Genomic DNA, 16,118 nt, shown 5'->3' on the forward strand with positions numbered 1-16,118 from the left:
TGAGGGTTAGGATTAGGGTTAGGATTAAGGTTAGGGTTAGGGTTAGACCTAGGTTTAGAGTTAGGTTTAGGGTTAGGGTTAGTTTTAGGGTAAGACATAGGGTTAGGGTTAGGTATAGGATTTGACCTAGGTTAGGGTTACATTTGGCATTAAGGTTAGGGTTAGGGCTAGTGTTAGACCTAGGTTTAGTGTTAGGGTTAGGGTTATACCTAACCTTAGGGTTAGGGTTAGGGTTAAGGTTAGACCTAGGGTAGGGTTTGGATTTAGGGTTTGGATTAGGATTAGACCTAGTGTTAGTGTTAGGGTAGGGTTAGCTTTAGGGTTAGGGTTAGACCTAGGGTTAAGGTTAGATTTAGGGGTAGGTTTAGGGTTATACCTAGGGTTAGGGTTAGGTTTAGGATTAGGGTTACGATTAGAGGTAGACCTAGTTTTAGGTTTGGGGTTAGGTTTAGTGTTAGACCAAGGGTTAGGGTTAGACCTAGTGTTAGGGTTAGGGTTATGGTTAGGGTTAGGGTTAGTGTAAGACCTAGGTTTAGGGTTCGGTTTAGGTTTAGGATTAGGGTTAGGGTAAGTGTTAGCGTTATGGTTACACCTAGGGTTAGGGTTAGGGTTATGGTTAGACCTAGGGTTAGGGTTAGGGTTAAATTTAGACCTAGGGTTAGGTTTAGGGTTAGGTTTAGACCTAGGGTTAAGGTTAGGGTTTGGGATAGGGTTAGGTTTAGGCTTAGGGTTAATTTAGGTTAGACCTAGGTTTAGGGATAGTGTTAGGGGTAGACCTACTGTAAGTGATAGGGTTAGACCTAGGGTTAGGGTCAGACCTAGGGTTACGGTTAGGGTTAGTGTTACGGTTAGAGTTAGACCTAGGATTAGGGTTAGGGTTAGGGCTAGAGTAGGGTTAGGGTTAGGGTAAGACCTGGGATTAGTGTTAGGATTAGGGTTAGGGTTAGGTTTAGGTTTAGTGTTAGGGTACGGGTCAGTGTTAGGGTCAATGTTAGGGTTATGTTTAGACCTAGGGTTACTGTTAGGGTTAGACCTAGGTTAGGGTTAGGGTTAGGGTTAGGATTAGGGTTAGTTTTATGGTTAGACTTAGGGTTAGGGTTATGGTTAAGATTAGCGTTAGACCTAGGGTTAGTTTTAGGGTTAAGTTTAGACCTAGGGTTAGGATTAGGATTAGGGTTAGGGTTAGGATTACTGTTAGGTTTAGAGTTAGACCTAGGGTTAGGTTTAGGGTTAGACCTAGGGTAAGGGCGAGGGTTAGGGTTAGGTTTAGACCTAGAGTTAAGATTAGGGTTAGGGTTAGGTTTGGATCTAGGGTGAGGGTTATGGTTAGAGTTAGGGTTAGGGTTAGGATTAGACCTAGGATTAGGATTAGGGTTAAGGTTAAGGTTATGGTTAGACCTAGCGTTAGGATTAGGGTTAGGGTCACGGTTAGGTTCAGGGTTAGGGGTAGACCTAGGGTTAGGGTTAGGTTTAGACCTAGGGTTAGTTTTAGGGTTAGGGTTAGGATTAGGGTTAGGGTTAGATCTAGGTTAGGGTTAGGGTTAAACCTAGGGTTAGGGTTAGTTTTAGGGTCAGTTTAGGGTTAGGCTTAGACCTAGGGTTGGGGTTAGGGTTAGGTTTAGACCTAGAGTTAGGGTTAAGGTTAGAGTTAGGGTTAGACCTAGGTTTTAGTGTTAGGGTTAGGTTTAGTCCTACGGTTAGGTTTAGGGTTAGGGTAAGACCTAGGTTTAGGGCTAGGGTTAGGAGTAAGGTTTAGGGTTAGGGTTAGTCCTAGCATTAGGTTTAGGGTTAAGTTTAGACCTAGGGTTAGGGTTAGGTTTAGTGTTAGGATTAGGGTTAAGGTTAGGGTTAGAGTTAGACCTAGGGTTAGGGTTAGGATTAGGTTTAGACCTAGGGTTAGGGTTAAGGTTATGGTTGGGGTTAGGGTTAAGTTTAGTTTAGTTTAGACCTAGGTTTAGGGTTACGATTAGGGGTAGACCTAGGGTAATTGTTAGGGTTAGACCTAGGGTTAGAGTTAGTGTTAGGGATAGGGTTTGGTTTAGACCTGGGTTAGGGTTAGTGTTAGACCTAGGGTTAGGGTTAGGGTTAGTTTTAGGGTTAGAGATAGGGTTAGGGTTAGATTAGGGTTAGGGTGAGGGTGAGGGTTAGCCCTAGGGTTAGGGTTAGGCTTAGGGTTTGGGTTATGGTTATGGTTAGGGAAAGGGTTATACCTAGGGTTAGGGTTACTGTTAGGGTTATGGTTAATCCTAGAGTTAGGATTAGGGCTAGGGTTAGTATTTGGGGCAGGGTTAGGTTTAGGATTAGCCCTAGGTTTAGGGTTAAGGTCAGGGTTAGACCTAGTATTAGGATTAGGTTTAGGGTTAGGGTTAGACATAGGGTTAGGTTTAAGGTTAGGGTTAGGTTTAGAGTTAGGGTTTGGGATAGGGTTAGGTTTAGATATAGGGTTTGGATAGGGTTAGGGTTAGTCTGAGGGTTAGGTGTAGGGTTAGACCTAGGGTTAGGGTAAGGGTTAGGGTTAGGGTTAGACCTAGGGTTTATGTTAGGGTTAGGTTTAGACCTATAGTTAGGATTGGGTTAGTCTTAAACCTAGGGTTAGGGTTAAGTTTAGTTACCTAGGATGAGGGTTAGGTTTAGGGCTAGGGTTGGGGTTAGACCTAGGGTTAGGGTTAGAGTTAGGGTTAGGGTTAGTTTTAGACCTAGGGTTAGGGTTGGGGTTCGAGTTAGACCTAAGGTTAGGGTTAGTGTTAGTGTTAGTGTTAGACCTAGGGTTAATATTAAGGTTAGGCTTAGGTTTAGGGTTAGGGTTAGGGTTAGGGTTAGATTAGGGTTAGGGTTAGACCTAGGGTTAGGGTTAGGGTGAGGTTTAGCGTTAGGGTTAGTCATAGGGTTAGGGTTAGGGTAAGACCTAGGGCTAGGGTTAGATTTAGGGTTAGGTTTACGGTTAGGGTTAGGGTAACCTACATAGTCGAAGTACCCGCTAAGAAACCTACATAGTCCAAATGCCCGCTAGTTAACCTAGATAGTCCAAGTGCCCTCTAGTTAACCTAGATCGTCCAAGTGCCCGCTAAGAAACCTAGATATTCCAAGTGCCCGTTACCTAACCTAGATAGTCCAATTGCCCGCTAGGTTACCTACATAGTCCAAATGCCCGTTCAGTAACCCAGATAGTGCAAGTGCCCGGTAGTTAACCTACATAGTCCAAGTGCCCGCTAGGTAACCTAGATAGTCCAAGGGCCCGCTAGTTAACCTACATAATCCAAGTGCTCGGTAGTTAACTTACGTAGTTCAAGTGTCCGTAGGGAACATACAGAGTCCAAGTGCCCGCTAGGGAACCTACATAGTCCAAGTGCCCGCTAGTTAATCCACATAGTTCAAGGGCCCGCTAGTTAACCTACATAATCCAAGTACCCGCTAGTTAAACTAGATCGTCCAAGTGTCCGCTAATTAACCTACATAGTACAAGTGCCCGCTAGGGAACCTAGATAGTCTAAGTGCCCGCTCTGGAACCTACATAGTCCAAGTGACTACTAGGGAACCTACATAGTCCAAGTGCCCGCTCTGGAACATACATAGTCCAAGTGCCCGTTAGGGAATCTACATAGTCCAAGGCCCGCTAGTTAACGTAGATAGTCCAAGTGCCGCTAGTTAAACTACATAGTCCAAATCCCCGCTAGTTAACCTAGATCGTCCAAGTGCCCACTAGGTAACCTACATAGTCCAAGGGCCCGCGAGTTAACCTAGATAGTCCACGTGCCCGCTAATTAACCTACATCGCCCAAGGGCCCTCTAGTTAACCTAGCTAGTCCAAGTGCCCGCTAGTTAACCTACATAGTCCAAGTGCCCGCTAGGTAACCTAGACATTTCAAGTGACCACTAGGTTACCTACATAGTCCAAGTGCCCGTTCGTTAACCTACATAGTCCAAGTGCCCGCTAGGTAACCTATATAGTAAAAATGCCCGCTAGGGGCCCTAATAGTCCATATGCCCGCTAGTTAACCTTGATAGTCCAAGTGCTCGCGAGTTAACATAGATAGACCAAGTGCCCACTAGGGAACCTATCTAGTCCAAGTACCCACTAGGAAACGTACATAGTCCAAGTGCCCGCTAGGTAACGTACATAGTCCAAGTGCCCGCTAGGTAACTTAGATAGTCCAAGTGCCCGCTAGGGAATGTACATAGTCCAAGTGCCTGCTAGGTAACCTAGATAGTTCAAGAGCCCACTAGTTAACCTACATAGTCCAGGTTCACCCTAGGTAACCTATATAGTCCAAGGGCCCGCTAGGTAACCTATATTGTCCTGGTGTCCCCTAGTTAACCTACATTCTCCAAGTGCCCGATAGGGAACCTACATAGTCCAAGTGCCCGCTAGGTAACCTACATAGTCCAAATGCACGCTAGTTAATCTACATAGTCCAAGGGCCCGCTAGGGAACCTACATAGTCCAAGTGCCCGTTAGTTAACGTTGATAGTCCAAGTGCCCGCTAGGTAACCTAGATACTCCAACAGCCCGGTAGGTAACCTACATACTCCACGTACCCGCTAGGTAACATAGATAGTCCTAGTGCCCGCTAGGTAACCTACAAAGTCTAAGTGCCCGCTAGGTAATCTATATAGTCCAAATGACCGCTAGGGAGCCTACATAGTCCAAATGCCCGCTAGGTAACCTAGATAGTCTAAGGGCCCTCTAGGTAACCTACATAGTCCTAGTGCCCCCTAGTTAACCTACATTTTCCAAGTGCCCGATAGGGAACCTACATAGTCCAAGTGCCCGCTAGGTAAGCTACATAGTCCAAATGCCCTCTAGTTAACCTACATAGTCCACGTGCCCGATAGGGAACTTACATAGTCCAAGTGCCCGCTAGGGAACTTACATAGGCCAAGGGCCCGCTATGGAACCTACATAGTCCAATGCCCGTTAGTTAACGTAGATAGTCCAAGTGCCCTCTTGGTAACCTACATAGTCCAACAGCCCGCTAGGTAACCTACATACTCCAAGAACCCGCTAGGTAACGTAGATAGTTCAAGTGCCAGCTAGGTAACCTACAGAGTCTAAGTGCCCGCTAGGTTATCTATATAGTCCAAATGCCCGCTAGGGAACCTACATAGTCCAAAAGCCCGCTAGGTAACCTAGATAATCCAAGTGCCCGCTAGTTAACCTAGATAGCCCAAGTACCCGCTAGTTAACATAGATCGGCCAATTGTCCGCTAGTTAACCTACATAGTCCAAGTGCCCGCTAGGGAACCTAGATAGTCCAAGTGCCCTTTAGGGAAACTACATAGTCCAAGTGCCCGCTAGGGAACCTACATAGTCCAAATGCCCGCTAGGGAACCTACATAGTCCAAGTGCCCGCTAGTTAACCTAGATAGTCCAAGTGCCCGCTAGGTATCCTACATAGTCCAAGTGCCCGCTAGGTAACCTATATAGTCCAAATGCCCGCTAGGGAACCTAATAGTCCAAGTGCCCGCTAGTTAACCTAGATAGTCCAAGTGCCCGCTAGTTAACCTAGATAGTCCAAGCGCCCGCTAGTTAACCAGGATCATCAAAGTGCCCTCTAGTTAACTTACATAGTCCAAAGGCCTGCTAGTTAACCAACATAGACCAAGGGCCCGCTTGTTAACCTACATAGTCCAAGTCCCCGCTAGGTAACCTAGACAGTCCAAGTGACCAATAGGTTACCTACATAGTCCAAGTGCCCATTCGTTAACCTACATAATCCAAGTGCCCGCTAGGTAACGTAGATAGCCCAAGTGCCCACTAGGGAACATACATACTCCAAGTGCCCGCTAAGTAACCTAGATAGTCCAAGTGCCCGCTAGTTAACCTACATAGTCCAAGGGCCCGCTAGTTAACCTACATAGTCCAAGGGCCCGCTAGTTAACCTACACCGTCCAAGGGCCCGCTAGTTAACCTACGTAGTCCAAGTGCCCGCAAGTTAACCTACATACTCCAAGTGCCCGCTAGGTAACCTAGACAGTTCAAGTGACCACTAGGTTACCTACATAGTCCAAGTGCCCGTTCGTTTACCTACATAGTCCAAGTGCCCGCTAGGTAACCAATATAGTCCAAATGCCCGCTAGGGACCCTAATAGTCCAAATGCCCGCTAGTTAACCTAGATAGTCCAAGTGCTCGCTACTTAAAATAGATAGTCCAAGTGCCCGCTAGTTAACCTAGATAGACCAAGTGCCCGCTAGGGAACCTATCTAGTCCAAGTGCCCGATAGGGAACCTACATAGTCCAAATGCCCGCTAGATAACATAGATAGTCAAAGTACCCGCTAGGAAACGTACATAATCCAAGTGCCCGCTAGGTAACGTACATAGTCCAAGTGCCCGCTAGGTAACCTAGATAATCCAAGTGCCCGCTAGGGAACGTACATAGTCCAAGTGCCCGCTAGGTAACCTAGATAGTCCAAGTGCCCGCTAGGGAACCCACATAGTCCAAGTGCCCGCTAGGGAACTTACATAGTCCAAGGGCCCGCTAGGGAACCTACATAGTCCAAGTGCCCGTTAGTTAACCTAGATAGTCCAAGTGCCCGCATGGTAACCTAGATAGTCCAAATGCCCGCTAGGGAACACACATAGTCCAAGTGCCCGCTAGGGAACTTACATAGTCCAAGGGCCCGCTAGGGAACCTACATAGTCCAAGTGCCCGTTAGTTAACCTAGATAGTCCAAGTGCCCGCATGGTAACCTAGATAGTCCAACAGCCCGCTAGGTAACCTACATACTCCAAGTACCCGCTAGGTAACGTAGATAGTTCAAGTGCCAGCTAGGTAACCTAGATAGTCCAAGTGCCCGCTAGGTACCCTACAAAGTCTAAGTTCCCGCTAGGTAATCTATATAGTCCAAATGACCGCTAGGGAGCCAACATAGTCCAAATGCTTGCTAGGTAACCTAGATAGTCTAAGGGCCCGCTTGGTAACCTACATAGTCCTAGTGCCCCCTAGTTAACCTACATTTTCCAAGTGCCCGATAGGGAACCTACATAGTCCAAGTGCCTGCTAGGTAACCTACATAGTCCAAGTGCCCGATAGGGAACCTACATAATCCAAGTGCCCGCTAGGGAACCTACATAGTCCAAGTGCCCGTTAGGTAACCTAGATAGTCCAAATGCCCGCCAGGAAACCCACATATTCCAAGGGCCCGCTAGGGAACCTACACAGTCCAAGTGTTCGTTAGTTAACCTAGATAGTCCAAGTGCCCGCTTGGTAACCTAGATAGTCCAACAGCCCTCTAGGTAACCTACATACTCCAAGAACCCGCTATAACGTAGATAGTTCAAGTGCCAGCTAGGTAAACTAGATAGTCCATGTGCCGCTAGGTAACCTACAAAGTCTAAGTGCCCGCTAGGTTATCTATATAGTCCAAATGCCCGCTAGGGAATCTACATAGTCCAAGGGCCCGCTAGTTAACGTAGATAGTCCAAGTGCCGCTAGTTAATCTACATAGTCCAAGGGCCCGCTAGTTAACCTACATAGTCCAAGTACCCGCTAAGAAACCTACATAGTCCAAGTGCCCTCTAGTTAACCTAGGTCGTCCAAGTGCCCGCTAAGAAACCTAGATATTCCAAGTCCCCGTTACCTAACCTAGATAGTCCAATTGCCCGCTAGGTTACCTACATAGTCCAAATACACGTTCGGTAACCTAGATAGTGCAAGTGCCCGGTAGTTAACCTACATAATCCAAGTGCCCGCTAGGTAACCTAGATAGTCCAAGGGCCCACTAGTTAAGCTACATAGTCCAAGTGCCCGGTAGTTAACTTACGTAGTTCAAGTGTCCGTAGGGAACATACAGAGTCCAAGTGCCCGCTACGGAACCTACATAATCCAAGTGCCCGCTAGTTAATCTACATAGTTCAAGGGCCCGCTAGTTAACCTACATAATCCAAGTACCCGCTAGTTAACCTAGATCGTCCAAGTGTCCGCTAATTAACCTACATAGTACAAGTGCCCGCTAGGGAACCTAGATAGTCTAAGTGCCCGCTCTGGAACCTACATAGTTCAAGTGACTACTAGGGAACCTACATAGTCCAAGTGCCCGCTCTGGAACATACATAGTCCAAGGCCCGCTAGTTAACGTAGATAGTCCAAGTGCCGCTAGTTAATCTACATAGTCCAAGGGCCCGCTAGTTAAACTACATAGTCCAAGTGCCCGCTAGTTAACCTACATCGTCCAAGGGCCCTCTAGTTAACCTAGCTAGTCCAAGTGCCCGCTAGTTAACCTACATAGTCCAAGTGCACGCTAGGTAACCTGGACATTTCAAGTGACCACTAGGTTACCTACATAGTCCAAGTGCCCGTTCGTTAACCTACATAGTCCAAGTGCCCGCTAGGTAACCTATATAGTAAAAATGCCCGCTAGGGGCCCTAATAGTCCATATGCCCGCTAATTAACCTTGATAGTCCAAGTGCTCGCGAGTTAACATAGATAGACCAAGTGCCCGCTAGGGAACCTATCTAGTCCAAGTACCCACTAGGAAACGTACATAGTCCAAGTGCCCGCTAGGTAACGTACATAGTCCAAGTGCCCGCTAGGTAACTTAGATAGTCCAAGTGCCCGCAAGGGAACGTACATAGTCCAAGTGCCTGCTAGGTAACCTAGATAGTTCAAGTGCCCACTAGTTAACCTACATAGTCCAGGTTCGCCCTAGGTAACCTATATAGTCCAAGGGCCCGCTAGGTAACCTATATTGTCCTGGTGCCCCCTAGTTAACCTACATTCTCCAAGTGCCCGATAGGGAACCTACATATTCCAAGTGCCCGCTAGGTAACCTACATAGTCCAAATGCACGCTAGTTAATCTACATAGTCCAAGGGCCCGCTAGGGAACCTACATAGTCCAAGTGCCCGTTAGTTAACCTAGATAGTCCAAGTGCCCGCTAGGTAACCTAGATACTCCAACAGCCTGGCAGGTAACCTACATACTCCACGTACCCGCTAGGTAACATAGATAGTTCTAGTGCCCGCTAGGTAACCTACAAAGTCTAAGTGCCCGCTAGGTAATCTATATAGTCCAAATGACCGCTAGGGAGCCTACATAGTCCAAATGCCCGCTAGGTAACCTAGATAGTCTAAGGGCCCTCTAGGTAACCTACATAGTCCTAGTGCCCCCTAGTTAACCTACATTTTCCAAGTGCCCGATAGGGAACCTACATAGTCCAAGTGCCCGCTAGGTAAGCTACATAGTCCAAATGCCCTCTAGTTAACCTACATAGTCCACGTGCCCGATAGGGAACTTACATAATCCAAGTGCCCGCTAGGGAACCTACATAGTCCAAGTGCCCGTTAAGTAACCTAGATAGTCCAAATGCCCGCCAGGAAACCCAAATAGTCCAAGTGCCCGCTAGGGAACTTACATAGGCCAAGGGCCCGCTATGGAACCTACATAGTCCAAGTGCCCGTTAGTTAACCTAGATAGTCCAACAGCCCTCTAGGTAACCTACATACTCCATGAACCCGCTAGGTAACGTAGATAGTTCAAGTGCCAGCTAGGTAACCTACAGAGTCTAAGTGCCCGCTAGGTTATCTATATAGTCCAAATGCCCGCTAGGGAACCTACATAGTCCAAGTGCCCGCTAGGTAACCTAGATAATCCAAGTGCCTGCTAGTTAACCTAGATAGTCCAAGTACCCGCTAGTTAACCTAGATCGGCCAATTGTCCGCTAGTTAACCTACATAGTCCAAGTGCCCGCTAGGTAACCTACATAGTCCAAGGGCCCTCTAGTTAACCTATATAGTCCAAGTGCCCGCTAGGGGACGTACATAGTCCAAGTGCCCGCTAGGTAACCTAGATAGTCCAAGTGCCCGCTAGGTTATGTACATAGTTCAAGTGCCCGCTAGGTAACCTAGATTGTCCAAGAGTCCGCTAGTTAACCTACATAGTCCAAGTGCCCGCTAGGTAACCTAGATAGTCCAAGGTCCTGCTAGTTAACCTACATAGTCCAATGCCCGATAGGGAACCTACATAGTCCAAGTGCCCGCTGAGGAACCTACATAGTCCAAGTGCCCGATAGGGAACCTACATATTCCAAGTGACGTTAGGGAACCTAGAAAGTCCAAGTGCCCGTAGGGAAACTATATAGTCCAAGTGCCCGCTAGGGAACCTACATAGTCAAAATGCCCGCTAGGGAACCTGCATTGTACAAGTGCCCTCTAATTAACCTAGATAGTTCACGTGCCCGCTAGTTAACCTACATAGTCCAAGGTTAGCTAGTTAACCTAGATAGTACAAGTGCCCGCTAGTTAACCTACATAGTCCAAGTGCCTGCTAGTTAACCTACATAGTCCAAGGGCCCACTAGTTAACCTAGATATTCCAAGTTCCCGCTAGTTAACCTAGATCGTCCAAGTGTATGCTAGTTAACCTACATAATCCAAGTTCCCGTTAGGTAACCTAGATAGTAAAAGTGCCCGCAAGGTAACCTCCATAGTCCAAGTGCCCGCTAGGTAATCTAGATATTCCAAGTTCCTGTTAGCTAACCTAGATAATCCAAGTGCCCGCTAGGTAACCTACATAGTCCAAGTGCCATTTCGTTAACCTAGATAGTCCAAGTGCCTGCTAGGTAAGCTACATAGTCCAAGGGCCTGCTAGGTAACCTATATAGTCCAAGTGTCCGCTAGGTAACCTACATAGTCCAAGTTCCCGCTAGGTAACCTACATAGTCCAAATGCCCTCTAGTTAACCTACATAGTCCAAGTGCACCATAGGGAACCTACATAATCCAAGTGCCCGCTAGGGAACCTACATAGTCCAAGTGCCCATTAGGTAACCTAGATCGTCCAAATGCCCGCCAGGAAACCCACATAGTCCAAGTGCCCGCTAGGGAACTTACATAGTCCAAGGGCCCGCTAGAGAACCTACATAGTCCAAGTGCCCGTTAGTTAACCTAGATAGTCCAAGTGCCCGCTTGGTAACCTAGATTGTCCAACGGACCGCTAGGTAACCTACATACTCCAAGAACCCGCTAGGTAACGTAGATAGTTCAAGTGCCCGCTAGGTAACCTACAGAGTCTAAGTGCCCGCTAGGTTATCTATATAGTCCAAATGCCCGCTAGGGAACCTACATAGTCCAAGTGCCTGCTAGGTAACCTAGATAATTCAAGTGCCCGCTAATTAACCTATATCGTCCAAATGCCCTCTAGTTAACCTAGATTGTCCAAGTGCCCACTAGTTAACCTACATAGTCAATTGGCCCGCTAGTTAACCTACATAGTGCAAGAGTCCGCTAGTTAACCTATATCGTGCAAGTGTCTGCTAGTTAACCTACATAGTCCAAGTGCTAGTTAGCTAACCTAGATAGTCCAAGGGCCTGCTAGTTAACCAACATAGTCCAAGTGCCCGCTAGGTAACCTACATAGTCCAAGTGCCGCTAGGTAACCTATATAGTCTAAATGCCCGCTAGGGAACCTAAATAGTCCAAGTGTCCGCTAGTTAAACTATTGTCCAAGGGACCGCTAGTTGACCTAGATATTCCAAGTACCCGCTAGTTAAGCTAGATCGTCCAAGTGCCCGCTAGGGAACCTACATAGTCCAATTGCCCGCTCTGGAACATACATAGTCCAAGTGCCCTTTAGTTAACCTATATAATCAAAGTGCCCGCTAGTTAACTTAGATAGTCCAAGAGCCCGCTAGGTAACCTACATAGTCCAAGTGCCCGCTAGGTAACCTATATAGTCCAAATGCCCGCTAGGGAACCTACATTGTCCAAGTGCCCGCTAGTTAACCAAGATAGTCCAAGTGCCCGCTAGTTAACCTAGATAGTCCAAGTGCCCGCTAGTAAACCTAGATAGTCGAAGGGCCCGCTAGTTAATCTAGATAGTCCAAGTGCCCGCTAGTTAACCTACATAGTCCAAGGGCCCTCTAGTTAACCAAGATAGTCCAAGTGTCCGCTAGGGGACGTACATAGTCCAAGTGCCCGCTAGGTAACCTAGATAGTCCAAGTGCCCACTATTGTATGTACATAGTTCAAGTGCCCTGTAGGTAACCTAGATTGTCCAAGTGTCCGCTAGTTAACCTACATAGTCCAAGTGCCCGCTAGGTAACCTAGATAGTCCAAGGTTCTGCTAGTTAACCTACATAGTCCAATGCCCGATAGGGACCCTACATAGTCCATGTGCCCGCTAGGAACCTACTTAGTCCTAGTACCCGATAGGGAACCTACATATTCCAAATGCCCGTTAGGGAACCTAGATAGTCCAAGTGACCGTAGGGAACCTATATAGTCCAAGTGCCAGCTAGGGAACCTACATAGTCAAAGTGCCCGCTAGGGAACCTGCATTGTACAAGTGCCCGCTAATTAACCTAGATAGTCCAAGTGCCCGGTAGTTAACCTAGATAGTCCAAGTGCCCGCTAGTTAACCTTGATCATCCAATTGCCCGATAGTTAACCTACATAGTCCAAGTGCCTGATAGGGCATCTACATAGTCCAAGTGCAAGCAGAGAACCTACATAGTCCAAGTGCCCGATAGGGAACCTACATATTCCAAGTGCCCGTTAGGGGACCTAGATAGTCCAAGTGCCCATAGAGAACCTATATAGTACAAGTGCCCACTAGGGAACCTACATAGTCCAAGTGCCCGCTACGTGACCTACATAGTGCAAGTGCCCGCTAGTTAACCTAGATAGTCCAAGTGCCCGCTAGGTAACCTACATAGTGCAAGTGTCCGCTAGTTAACCTATTGTCAAAGGGACCGCTAGTTAACCTAGATAGTCCAAGTACCCGCTAGTTAACCTAGATCGGCCAATTGTCCGCTAGTTAACCTACATAGTCCAAGTGCCCGCTAGGTAACCTAGATAGTCCAAGTGCCCTTTAGTGAACCTACATAGTCAAAGTGCCCGCTCTGGAACATACATAGTCCAAGTCCCCATTAGTTAACTTAGATAATCCAAGTGCCTGCTAGTTAACCTAGATAGTCCAAGTGCCCGCTAGGTAACCTACATAGTCCAAGTGCCCGCTAGGTAACCTATATAGTCCAAATGCCCGATAGGGAACCTAATAGTCCAAGTGCCCGCTAGTTAACCTAGATAGTCCAAGTGCCCGCTAGTTAACCTAGATAGTCCAAGTGCCCGCTAGTTAACCATGATCATCAAAGTGCCCTCTAGTTAACTTACATAGTCCAAGTGCCCGCTAGTTAACCTACATAGTCCAAGTCCCCGCTAGGTAACCTAGACAGTCCAAGTGACCATTAGGTTACCTACATAGTCCAAGTGCCCGTTCGTTAACCTACATAATCCAAGTGCCCGCTAGGTAACGTAGATAGCACAAGTGCCCGCTAGGGAACGTACATAGTCCAAGTGCCCGCTAAGTAACCTAGATAGTCCAAGTGCCTGCTAGTTAACATACATAGTCAAAGTGCCTGCTAGGTAAACTACATAGTCCAAGTGCCCACTAGGTAACCTAGACAGTCCAATTGCCCGCTAGTTAACCAAGACGGTCCAAGTTCCAGATAGGGAACCTACATAGTCCAAGTGCTTGCTAGGGAACCTACATAGTCCAAGTGCTAGCTAGGCATCCTACATAGTAAAAAAGCCCATTAGTTAACCTAGATAGTCAAAGTGCCTGCTAGGTAACCTAAATAGTCCAAGTGCCCGCTAGGGAACCTACGTAGTCCAAGTGCCCGTTAGCTAACCTAGATAGTCGAAGTGTCCGCTAGTTAACCTACATAGTCCAAGTGCCCGTTGGTTAACCTAGATAGGCCAAGTGCCCGCTAGGTAACCTAGACAGTCCAAGTGCCCGCTACGTTACCTACATAGTCCAAGTGCACGTTCGTTAACCTAGATAGGCCAAGTGCCCGCTAGGTAACCTAGACAGTCCAAGTGCCCGCTAGGTAGCCAACATAGTCCAAGTGTCCACTAGGTAACCTAAATAATCCAAATGCCCGCTAGGGAAACTACATAGTCCAAGTGCTCGCTAGTTAACCTAGATAGTTCAAGTGCCCGCTAGTAAACCTAGATAGTCCAAGGGCCCGCTAGTTAATCTAGATAGTCCAAGTGCCCACTAGTTAACCTACATAGTCCAAGGGCCCTCTAGTTAACCTAGATAGTCCAAGTGCCCGCTAGGGGACGTACATAATCCAAGTGCCCGATAGTTAACCTAGATAGTCCAAGTGCCCACTATTGTATGTACATAGTTCAAGTGCGCGGTAGGTAACCTAGATAGTCCAAGGTCCTGCTAGATAACCTACATAGTCCAATGCCCGATAGGGACCCTACATAGTCCAAGTGCCCGCTGAGGAACCTACATAGTCCAAGTACCCGATAGGGAACCTACATATTCCAAGTGCCCGTTATGGAACCTAGATAGTCCAAGTGCCCGTAGGGAACCTATATAGTCCAAGTGCCCGCTAGGTAACCTACATAGTCAAAGTGCCCGCTAGGGAACCTGCATTGTACAAGTGCCCGCTAATTAACCTAGATAGTCCAAGTGCCCGCTAGTTAACCTTGATCATCCAATTGCCCGCTAGTTAACCTACATAGTCCAAGTGCCTGATAGGGACCCTACATAGTCCAAGTGCCCGCTGAGGAACCTACAAAGTCCAAGTACCCGATAGGGAACCTACATATTCCAAGTGCCCGTTAGGGAACCTAGATAGTCCAAGTGCCCGTAGGAAACCTATATAATCCAAGTGCCCGCTAGGGAACCTACATAGTCAAACTGCGCCGCTACGTGACCTACATAGTGCAAGTGTCCGCTAGTTAACCTACATAGTCAAAGTGCCCGCTAGTTAAACTAGATAGTCCAAGTGCCCGCTAGGTAACCTACATAGTGCAAGTGTCCACTAGTTAACCTATTGTCCAAGGGACCGCTAGTTAACCTAGATAGTCCAAGTACCCGCTAGTTAACCTAGATCGTCTAATTGTCCGCTAGTTAACCTACATAGTCCAAGTGCCCGTTCGGTAACCTAGATAGTCAAAGTGCCCTTTAGGGAACCTACATAGTCCACGTGCCCGCTAGGGAACCTACATAGTCCAATTGCCCGCTCTGGAACATACATAGTTCAAGTCCCCATTAGTTAACCTAGATAATCCAAGTGCCTGCTAGTTAAACTACATAGTCCAAGTGCCCGCTAGGTAACCTATATAGTCCAAATGCCCGCTAGGGATCCTACATAGTCCAAGTGCCCGCTAGTTAACCTAGTTAGTCCAAGTGCCCGCTAGTTAACCAGGATCATCAAAGTGCCCTCTAGTTAACTTACATAGTCCAAAGGCCTGCTAGTTAACTTACATAGACCAAGGGCCCGCTAGTTAACCTAGATAGTCCAAGTGCCCGCTAGTTAACCTACATAGTCCAAGTCCCCGCTAGGTAACCTAGACAGTCCAAGTGACCATTAGGTTACCTACATAGTCCAAGTGCCCGTTCGTTAACCTACATAATCCAAGTGCCCGCTAGGTAACGTAGATAGCACAAGTGACCGCTAGGGAACATACATAGTCCAAGTGCCCGCTAAGTAACCTAGATAGTCCAAGTGCCCGCTAGTTAACCTACATAGCCCAATTGCCTGCTAGGTAAACTACATAGTCCAAGTGCCCACTAGGTAACCTAGACAGTCCAATTGCCCGCTAGTTAACATAGACAGTCCAAGTTCCCGATAGGGAACCTACATAGTCCATGTGCTCGCTAGGGAACCTACATAGTCCAAGTGCTCGCTAGCCATCCTACATAGTCCAAATGCCCGTTAGTTAACCTAGATAGTCAAAGTGCCTGCTAGGTAACCTAAATAGTCCAAGTGCCCGCTAGGGAACCTACATAGTCCAAGTACCCGCTAGGTAACCTAGATAGTCCAATTGCCCGTTAGCTAACCTAGATAGTCGAAGTGTCCGCTAGTTAACCTACATAGTCCAAGTGCCCGTTGGTTAACCTAGATAGGCCAAGTGCCCGCTAGGTAACCTAGACAGTCCAAGTGCCCGCTAGTTTACCTACATAGTCCAAGTGCCCGCTAGTTAACCTACATAGTCCAAGTGCCCGTTCGGTAACCTAGATAGTCAAAGTGCCCTTTAGGGAACCTACATAGTCCACGTGCCCGCTAGGGAACCTACATAGTCCAATTGCCCGCTCTGGAACATACATAGTCCAAGTCCCCATTAGTTAACCTAGATAATCCAAGTGCCTGCTAGTTAAA

Source organism: Tenrec ecaudatus, chromosome 4 (genome assembly GCF_050624435.1).
Source record: "Tenrec ecaudatus isolate mTenEca1 chromosome 4, mTenEca1.hap1, whole genome shotgun sequence".
NCBI lineage: Eukaryota > Metazoa > Chordata > Mammalia > Afrosoricida > Tenrecidae > Tenrec > Tenrec ecaudatus.